This window comes from Ursus maritimus, unplaced genomic scaffold (genome assembly GCF_017311325.1).
Source record: "Ursus maritimus isolate PB19 unplaced genomic scaffold, ASM1731132v1 scaffold_28, whole genome shotgun sequence".
Lineage (NCBI taxonomy): Eukaryota > Metazoa > Chordata > Mammalia > Carnivora > Ursidae > Ursus > Ursus maritimus.
The window spans coordinates 14,256,382-14,265,489 of record NW_024425341.1 but is presented as its reverse complement, the minus strand read 5'-3'; the positions used below and the strand labels follow the sequence as shown (position 1 = coordinate 14,265,489).

At 43.9% G+C, this 9,108-nt stretch overlaps 1 protein-coding gene across 2 annotated transcripts in view; it reads left to right on the top strand.

Annotated features, from left to right (window-relative positions):
• Positions 1-4,814: 4,814 nt before the first annotated feature.
• Positions 4,815-9,108, top strand: part of FUT10 (fucosyltransferase 10) — a 75,544-nt gene continuing 71,250 nt past the window's right edge. For both annotated transcript variants that reach the window (XM_008710918.2, XM_040643291.1), the window contains exon 1: positions 4,815-5,000. The gene's annotated coding sequence lies outside the window, so the exon portion shown is untranslated. The remainder of the gene's footprint in view (positions 5,001-9,108) is intronic.

Here is a 9,108-nt window from a genome sequence, read left to right as displayed (position 1 = left end):
GTCCCAGGTCTCCCTCTGGGAACGCAAACCGGGTTAGCGGCGCCCTGACACCCCGCGCAGGAGTCGGCCTGGGGCGCGTAGGCGGAGGTCGCTGGGCCCGCCCTTGTCCAAAGCGCGGTCTTATGACTGCCCCTGAGTATTGGCTGCCCCCGCCGGCGACGGGCCTCCTCTGTCCCGCAGTGCGCTCGGGAAAGCGCGGTCCGCCACCCGTCTGGCCTTAGCGCCTAGCCGTCGGAGCTGCATTACTTTTACGTCGTTGCCTGGGCTGTGGAGCTCAAACTTGAGACCCTCGCTCCCGCCCTCACTTGCCCTTCACTTAACCCCAGTGACACTTGTGTGGTGTGGCATTGGGTCTTGACCTTTGAAATTCATGGATTAGATGATATTAAAAGAAGACAGAACTTGGAGAATTAACAGTTTTCCCCCTCTTTTTATTTTGACGGGAAAAAGAAAACGTTTAGTAGCTCGCACCGTTTTTCTAAAGAAGGGCGAGTTTAATACCAAAAGAGTAAAAAAAGGCATAATCTCGGAATAAGGATGGGCACTTAATTTGCATATTGCATTTTAATTAATTAAGTATATAATAAATAATGTCATTTTGGGGCATGCAGGTAACAACCATGAATTAGAACCGCCCTGTTGGAAGGGTGCCTGGGTGGTTCGGTTAAGCTGAGGCTTAACTGATTCCACTCAGGTCATGATTTCAGGGTCCTGGGATCCAGCCCCTCCCCGGACTCCTTGCTCCGCGGGGAGCTGGCTTGAGGATTCTTTTTCCCTCTCACTCTGCCCCTCCCCTCCGCTGTCAATCTCCCTCTAAAAATAAATAAATAAATCTTCAAACCAAAACCCACCACCCTCTTGGAAACCATTGATTTGTCACTGGTCTTGGAGCCAAATTTGGGTTATAAAAACCAACTGCTATTTACTAAGTATCTTTGGGCAAATCACCCTTTAGCAAACTATCCCACTTGAAAAATGGGAGTATATGAAGACTAGAGGTATGTTAAATGCATGGTTTACATTGCTTCATAAAAAACAATTGTGATTGTTCTCACTTACTTGTTTTCCCTGGTTTAAAGACCTAGAGGGCAGTCATCACACATACACATGCCCTTTTATGTTAATGAAATCAAGTTTAAAATAATGTGGAAAAGGGGTGCCCGACTGGCTCAATAGTAGAGCCTGGAACTCTTGATCTCCAGGTACTGAGTTCAGCCTACCTTGGGCACAGAGATTGCTTAAAAAGTAAATAAAAAGATGAAGTTTCTTAAGAAATAATAATGCGGAAGAAATAAAAAGCTAGACGTACCACACCACACTCCCCAAATTGTTTTAAGCAGGGGAAGTGATATATTTTTATGTTTGATTTAGAATAATACTCCTTCCCTGCTCACCACCAACAGGTGAATCCAGTGAATAATTTTTAAAACTGATTTATTATTGACATATATTAGTTTCGGTAGTACAAAATAATGATTGATATATGTATATACTGCAAGAGGATCACCTCAGTAAGTCTAGTTAGTATCTGTCACTATATAATTGCAAATTTTTTCTAATGAGAATGTTGAAGATCTACTCTCTGAGCAACTTTCAAATATGTAATACACACTTTTTATATTTAACTATAATCACCATCTGCACATTAAATACCTATGACATTTTTTAAAAGATTATTTATTTATTTTAGAGAGAGAGTGCGTTCGCATACGAGGCGGGCGGGGTGGGGGGGGGGAGGCAGAGGGAGAGGGAGAGAGAGAATCTCAAGCCCACTCAGTGCTGAGTGCAGAGCTCAGGGCTTGATCTCATGACCCTGAGATCATGACCTGAGCCGAAGTCAAGAGCCAGATGCTTAACAGACTGAGCCACTCAGGTGCCCCACTATGACATTTTTGTAACTAGAAATGTGTGCGTTTTTACTGCCTCCCCCCAACCATTCTGTTCTCTGTTTCTATGAGCTCTGTTGCCTTTCTGGGTTTTTTTAATTTTTATTTTTTTAAAGATTTATTTATTTATTTGAGTGAGGGGGGAGGGGCAGAGGGAGAGAATCTTCAAGCAGACTCCCTGCTTTGTGCAGAACCCAGTGTGGGGCTCAGTGCGGGCCTGGATCTCATGACCCATAGATCATGACCTGAGCTGAAACCAAAATTCAGACACTTAACTGATTGAGCCACCCAGGGGCCCCTGTTTTTATTTTGTTTGATTCCACATGTAAGTGAGATCATATGATATTTGTCCTTCTCTGTCTGACTTATCTCACTTAGCATAATGTCCTCTAGGTCCAGTACATCACAAATGGCAAGATTTCATTTTTAATGACTGAATAATATTCCATTGTGTGTGTGTGTGTGTCTGTGTGTGTGTGTGTGTGTATTCTTATCCACTCATCAGTTGATAGACATTTAGGTTCTTACCATATCTTTGGGTATTGTAAATAATGCTGCAATGAATATGGGGGTACATACCATTAACCCTTCAACAACATGGGTTTGAATTGTGTGGGTCCACTTATATATGATTTTTTTTCAATAAATAAAGTACAGTACTGTACTGTAAATGTATTTTCTTTTCCTTGGGATTTTTAACATTCTTTTCTTAGTTTATGGTAAGAATATAGTACATAATACATACACCAAATATCTATTGGGGTGGGAGTTGGCATGTCCCTAACTCCCACATTGTTCAAGAGTCAACTGTGTTTTTTTTTTTTTTTTTTGAATTAGTGTTTCATTGTCTTCAGGTAATACCAAGAAGTGGAATTACTGGATCATACGGCAGTTCTATTTTTCAATTTTTTGAGAAACCTCCATACTGTTTTCCAGAGTGGCTGCACCAGTTTGCATTCCCACCAGCAGTGCACAGGGAGTCTTTTTTCTTCACATCCTAACCCAACACTTGTTATTTCTTGCCTTTCTGATTGGTGCAAGGTGATATCTCATTGTGGTTTTGATTTTTATTTCCCCAATGATTAGTGATGTTGAACATTTTTTCGTGTGTCCCAACATTTTTTTCATGTTGGTCATCTGGAAGTCTTCTTTGGAAAACTGTCTATTCAGGTCCTCTGTTCATTTTTTTTTTTTTAAGATTTTATTTATTTATGTGACAGACAGCCAGCGGGAGAGGGAACACAAGCAGGGGGAAGTGGGAGAGGAAGAAGCAGGCTCCCAGTGGAGGAGCCCGATGTGGGACTCGATCCCAGAATGCCGGGATCACGCCCTGAGCCGAAGGCATACGCTTAACCGCTGTGCCACCCAGGCGCCCCCCTCTGTTCATTTTTTAATTGGATTGTTTGTTTTTTGGGGTTGAGTTGAAGTTCTTTATATATTTTGGATATTAACCCCTTTTGGATATATCATTTGCAAATGTCTTCTGCATTCACTAGTTTGCCTTGTTGTTTTGTTGATGATTTCTTTTGACATGCAAAGCTTTTTTTTTTTTTGATGTAGTCCCAATAGTTTGTTTTCTGCTTTTGTTTCCCTTGCCTCAGGAGACATTTCCATAAACACATTGCTAAGGGCAATGTCCAAGAGATTGCTGCTTATGTTTTCTTTCAGGAGTTTTATGGTTTTGGGTCTCATACTTGTCTTTAATCCATTTGGAGTTTATTTTTGTGTGTGATGTAAGAAAGCAGTGCAGCTTCGTTGTTTTGTACGTAGCTGTCCAGTTTTCCCAACACCATTTATTGAAACAACTGTCTTTGCCCCATGTTATAATCTTGCATCCTTTGTCATAGATTAATTGACCATATAAGAGTGGGGCTTATTTCTGGACTCTCTATCCTGTTCCATTGATCTATGTGGCTATTTTTACGCTAGTGCCACACTGTTTCGATTACTATAGCTTTTATATCTTGCAATCTGGGGTTGTGATACGTCCAGCTTTGTTCTTCTCAAGATTGCTCTATTTCAGATCCTTTGCAGTCCACACGAAATCTGGGGTGGGTGGATGTGTAGTAGTATATAATTGTTGTCAGATTCTTCTTTGATGAAGTGTGTAAATTGTTGGTCCCTTCCTTCCCAGAGGAGATTTTTATTAGGTTGCTTTTTCGATTCTATCTTAGCACATTATAGGCATTCTTGGCTATATTCTGGATATGAATTCTTTCTTAGATAAATCTATTGCAAATATCTTCTACTCTGGATTGTTTTCCTATCAATAGTGTCTTTGATGAACTTTGATGAACAGAATTTACTTTCAATGATATCCAATTTACCAATCTTTTCCTTTGTCTTTCGTGTTTCTTGAGGTTGATACCATTATTATCACCCTGTTTTTACAAAGAAGTTAATGGAGGTGCTTGGCACTAGAACTCTCAGGGCCAGGACTAGAGTGAGGCAGGCCTAGGGCAGCGTTGAGTCAGGGTTCTGCAAGTGTGCCCAGTGTCTCCTCATATATTGAGCCCTGGATGCCTCCCTGCCTCAACCTAGCCCTGGCCCTACCAAGGTCTTGAATTACCTCCCTACCTATATCCCTTCCCTGGAGGCTAGAGCAAAATAATTCTAACTGGGTTCTCCGAATTTGCAATTCAGTAGCCTGAAGTTAAGTTTTATTTTACTGGCAAATGAGCGTCCGGCTCAGTCTACCAAAGACGGGTACCCGATGAAAGGGACCCAGGTCTCTGCTCTGCGTACCATGTTCTCAGTCTTCCTGAAGGTGGCTGCGTTTGCTTCAGTCCTAGCAGAGTCTGAGACGCAGAGAGCGTCCCACGACTTACTTAAGGGGAGAATTTCAGAAGCCTCCCAGGAACTTTCAAGAACTGCGGAGGCTCTCTGGTGAGGGGAGGGGCAGATGCTCCCGGGAACCCCTGTGGACTGGATTCTAAGCCGGGCACCGGCGAAAACCTGGATCAAGGATCGCTGGGCCCGGGCGCGCGGAGAGTTATCCCGCCTTTCCCAAACCTCCTTTCCGAGTCTTCGCCCCAGCTCAGGCAGGGCGCAAACTGAAAGTGGAAAACCGCGGGGCTGCCGGCCGCCGAGCGAGCCTCCTTCCCCCGAGACAAGGTGAGTGGGAGGCACTGGGGCTTTTCTAGCTGGAGTGATACTTGGTGGGGACAGGGTCTTGATGCCGGGAAACCAAAGGAGACTTCCTGGTGCGCACGGAAGCTGGGAAGCTGCCCGCCGAACTCGCCGCCGCACGACACCGCCTCTTTGTGCCCAGAAGGGAGTGTGTGTAAGAGAAAGACGGAGTTGTGCGCTGCGAAAGAAGCCGAGTCTGTTTTGGGAAACCTTGGGCAGCGCTTTCCAGAGACACCAGCTGAGATTTAAACCTATCGGGGGCTGGACAAGCACAGGTGGGAGCCCGGGGAAGGCCCGCGGGTCCCCGCCGCCGCCGACTGGGGAGTTCTCACGTCCCTCCCATCTGCCAAGATCCTTCCCAGCCCCACCAGTTCCAGAACCTGACTGTGCCACTGTGTGTTGTGAATTGCATCCTTCTTCCCCACATCTTCGCTGATAATCACTTGTTGCTGGAATTGTGCTGAAGTGGTAGCGATTCTGACTGCCCAGCGATAGCGAGCATTGCGTATTTCGTGGAGAAAATGCCCCGGGGGGAGCCCCCAGACTGGCAGGCTTTCGTTATCCATACGCGACCCATTTTTTCGGGATTTTTGCACCCGATTAGCGCCCGCGAAATAGAGCTAATTTTGTGTAAGATGTGGAAATAACATCGATGTGATTTTCATTTTTTGGGTCTCTTTTTAATGATTTTTGAATATGTAGCAGATGTCACGCAAAATGACTGTTTTCCTTAACATCACAGCTCCCAACAGACTGCCCCCTACTCGCTTCCCCATATCCCTAAAATGCGTGCGGTGACTTGGCTGGTTACATTCATTTGCGGAGTGCATGCGCTCTGGCAGGGTATACGGCAAGTTGGTCTTCAGGACCTCGTTCTCCTTGTCCGCCCTTCTTTCCCTCGGCATGAGACTACCCAGAATCTCATGACCAATCTTGGGCTTGCTCGTGATGTCACACTACAACTAGGGCATTGTGTCTGGTTCACCCCGTGGTCTCTCAAAGGGAGGGCTTTCAGGTGTGTCCCGGCTCTCCGCATCGAATAATCAACGCAGGTATTTGCACACTAAAGGGCAGACCCACCAATCTAGAAGCACCGTTATCTCAATTTCAGAAGTTTCTCCTCTGTCTGCAAGCCACAGGCAATGTCCTAGCGTCAGAGGTTCGTTAAGGTCCGCTCCATTTTTGAAATGCTGTAGTAACTCTTCCTTTGCTGGCTTCCTGCTAGATGGCAGTGTGTAACAGTGAATTAAATACACAGCCTTAACTGTTACTGTTGTCTTCTATTCTTCACTTAAAACTGTTTATACTACAAACAGTACACTTAAAAAAATTAAAACTAGGGATGAATTTAGAAAATAAAGAGCAAGAACATAGTTTGGACAAACAATAATGCTTTTACATATGTGTAAGTATTGCTCAGATGCAGACATTTCCAACCCATGTTTAAGTGCCTTCTAAAGGTGGAATGTAAAGTGTTGATTTCAGTGGGAATGCATTATCTAATTGTTCCCTATAAACATTATAGGGTTTCTGAACATGGGTTATTAAACATTTTTTAAAAAGTCTCTATTTACAACGTTTTGCAGATATTGATTTCTTTGAGAATAAAATTTGAGTTTTCAAAAGTTCGTGATGAATTACTAAAGAGAATGATGATAAAGTAACTCTAAACTTGTTATATAGAAATATTTCTTTATATTTACAGAACTCTTGGTTTATGGTGACTCAAGTTGTCTTGATCACTATCTCTTTACTTGATCAGCTTTTCTTCCTTGGAGAGTTTTTGCTCCTGGACGCTATTTGTGGGATTGGAGAGCCTCATTTTGGGATGAAACCCCAGGAGAGCCCCTGGTCCAGCCCTTTGTCTTCGGGCATGTGAAGTGTTAGCCACACTGTGTTGATGTTACTTGACTGGTGTCTCACTCCTGATTATATAAATGATGAAAGCAGATGAGGGATTTCAGTTCAGATCTTTTGCCTGGTAGGAAGGTTGTTACATAGTAACCAATGAATCCTTCTTGGAGAAAGAACAGTTACTAAGAAGACCTTACAAGGAGAAAGATGAGAAAGTCTTACTCTTCAGGAGCTGGCGAAGTTCTTAGTGTGATACAGAATCTTCACAATTTTGTGCCCTCACCTCCTTTTAAAAAAACCTGTTCCCTTTGAATGCTTCTATTTGGGGCTTCATATCAGTCTTTTCTGTTTTTTGCCTTTTTTTTTTTTTTTTTTGGTCTGGATGTGTTTTAATTTAGTTTCTATATTAAGTTGCCCCACTAAATGAAGTTGTATTAGTATCGCATAATTTGAGTGCTTCAGAATGTCTGGAATTTAACCGTTTAAGAGTGGCATCGCCTGGGACGCCTGGGTGGCTCAGTCATTTAAGCGGCTGCCTTCAGCTCAGATCAGACCCTGGAATCGAGTCCCACATCCGGCTCTTTGCTCATCAGAGAGTCTGTTTCTCTCTCTACCTACTCTGCCTGCTGCTCCCCCTGCTTGTGCTCTCTCTCTCTCTGACAAATAAATAAATGAAATCTTAAAAAAAAAAAAAGTGGCATCACCTCCAGTTCTACAGTAGAGATGCGAAGGTCTCAGGCTGCAAATTCTCCCCCACTCCCCGCTGTTAATCACCAGGCTGGTGTCACGTGACTGCCAGTATCCCTTTATCTCCAGTGTTCTTGATCTGTCTCACCTGAAATGTGTGCTTGGTGGAAGACGATGACCTTCCCAGATAGAAATCTACAACCCTAAGCACTCTAGTAAAAACAAACGCTTAGTGAAATATGAAGTCTTTTTAAAAAGAGCGAGGAAAACAAACACCAATCAATGTCAGTAAAGAAAACTGGATGAAAGTGGAAACTGGAACCACTATGCCATGTTCTCCAGGTGCCCAAGGAACAGGTGCGGGCACTAAGGAAGTCTTCTGTAAATTAAGAGTATATCAGCTTTTTAATGTTCAACAAGTGTTTTATATGCATCCAATAAAGCAACTTTAGAAAGTTTCCTGAAATCTGCCAGCTTCCTGCATTCTTTCCACTGCAGTGATAGAAACAAGCATGATGATATGGATCTAGATCTCCCAGCTTGGCATTGGGAGGGGTAAGGCTGGCCAAAGCAGGGGGTCTGGAGAGTCTAGGAGAATGACTGGGGTAGTGAAGGAGGTTGGATGTGCTAGATAGGGACTAGAGCACAGAACAGGAAGCGACCCTCCAGGAATAGTCAGAACAAAGGCTATGTGTGGCGGAAGCTGGAGAAGTAGGGCTGGGTCCAGGGAGTCTTGTTTTCAGACCTAATGCATTTGATCTTTATCTCGAAATCTGTGGGAAGCCATGGATGGATTGTAATCAGAGGAGAGAGATCCAGTTTACATTCCAAAAACAACTCTGCAGCCAGGTAGAGAGTGTAAGGTGCAAGGGGTCAGACTGGTAGGAACACCAGTTGTCAGGCTTATGGAGAAACCAAATAACAATGAAAGAGGAGTGTTGAGGAGGAGAAGTAGCTGAAGGGAGGGGTTGAAAAGCTCCTGGAGAGTTGTCCCAAGGCTCTTAGACCTTCCCACCGGCCTGCCGTCATCTGTCTTTCTCAGGACAGCCGTGTTTAAGGGATATGGTGAGGCTTTACACATTATAAAATGAAAACATGCTTTGGGAGAGTAAGCCTACTTGAGAAATTACACCTTAGTGGGTATCATTTAAGCTTGGTAATTAGATACAGTCCTTTTAAAGATTCTCCCTGGTATCACCTTAAGCTCTGTTTAGACAGTTGCTTATCAAAGATTAGAGGAGAGATGATCAAAGGAGCCTCCCCAGAGCTCTCAGCTTCTGCCTCACCTCTTTACCCTGCCATGGGGACAAGGAGGGAAAGATAGAGACACACAGACTGTCAGGGTCAGAAAACCCCGTGTGTCTCCCAGGGTTACCTTTTCATTTTATACTCAGAGATGCAGGGCAGAAATCATCTTCTGAGTACCATTTCTGGGACCCTTAACCTATACTTTGGACTGGCCCTGCGAGGCTGAAATTTGAAGCTGGCATCCTCAGACTGCTAATTTGCTCTAAGATCCCTCCTCTGTCCATTTTAATTCAAAACAAAGTGG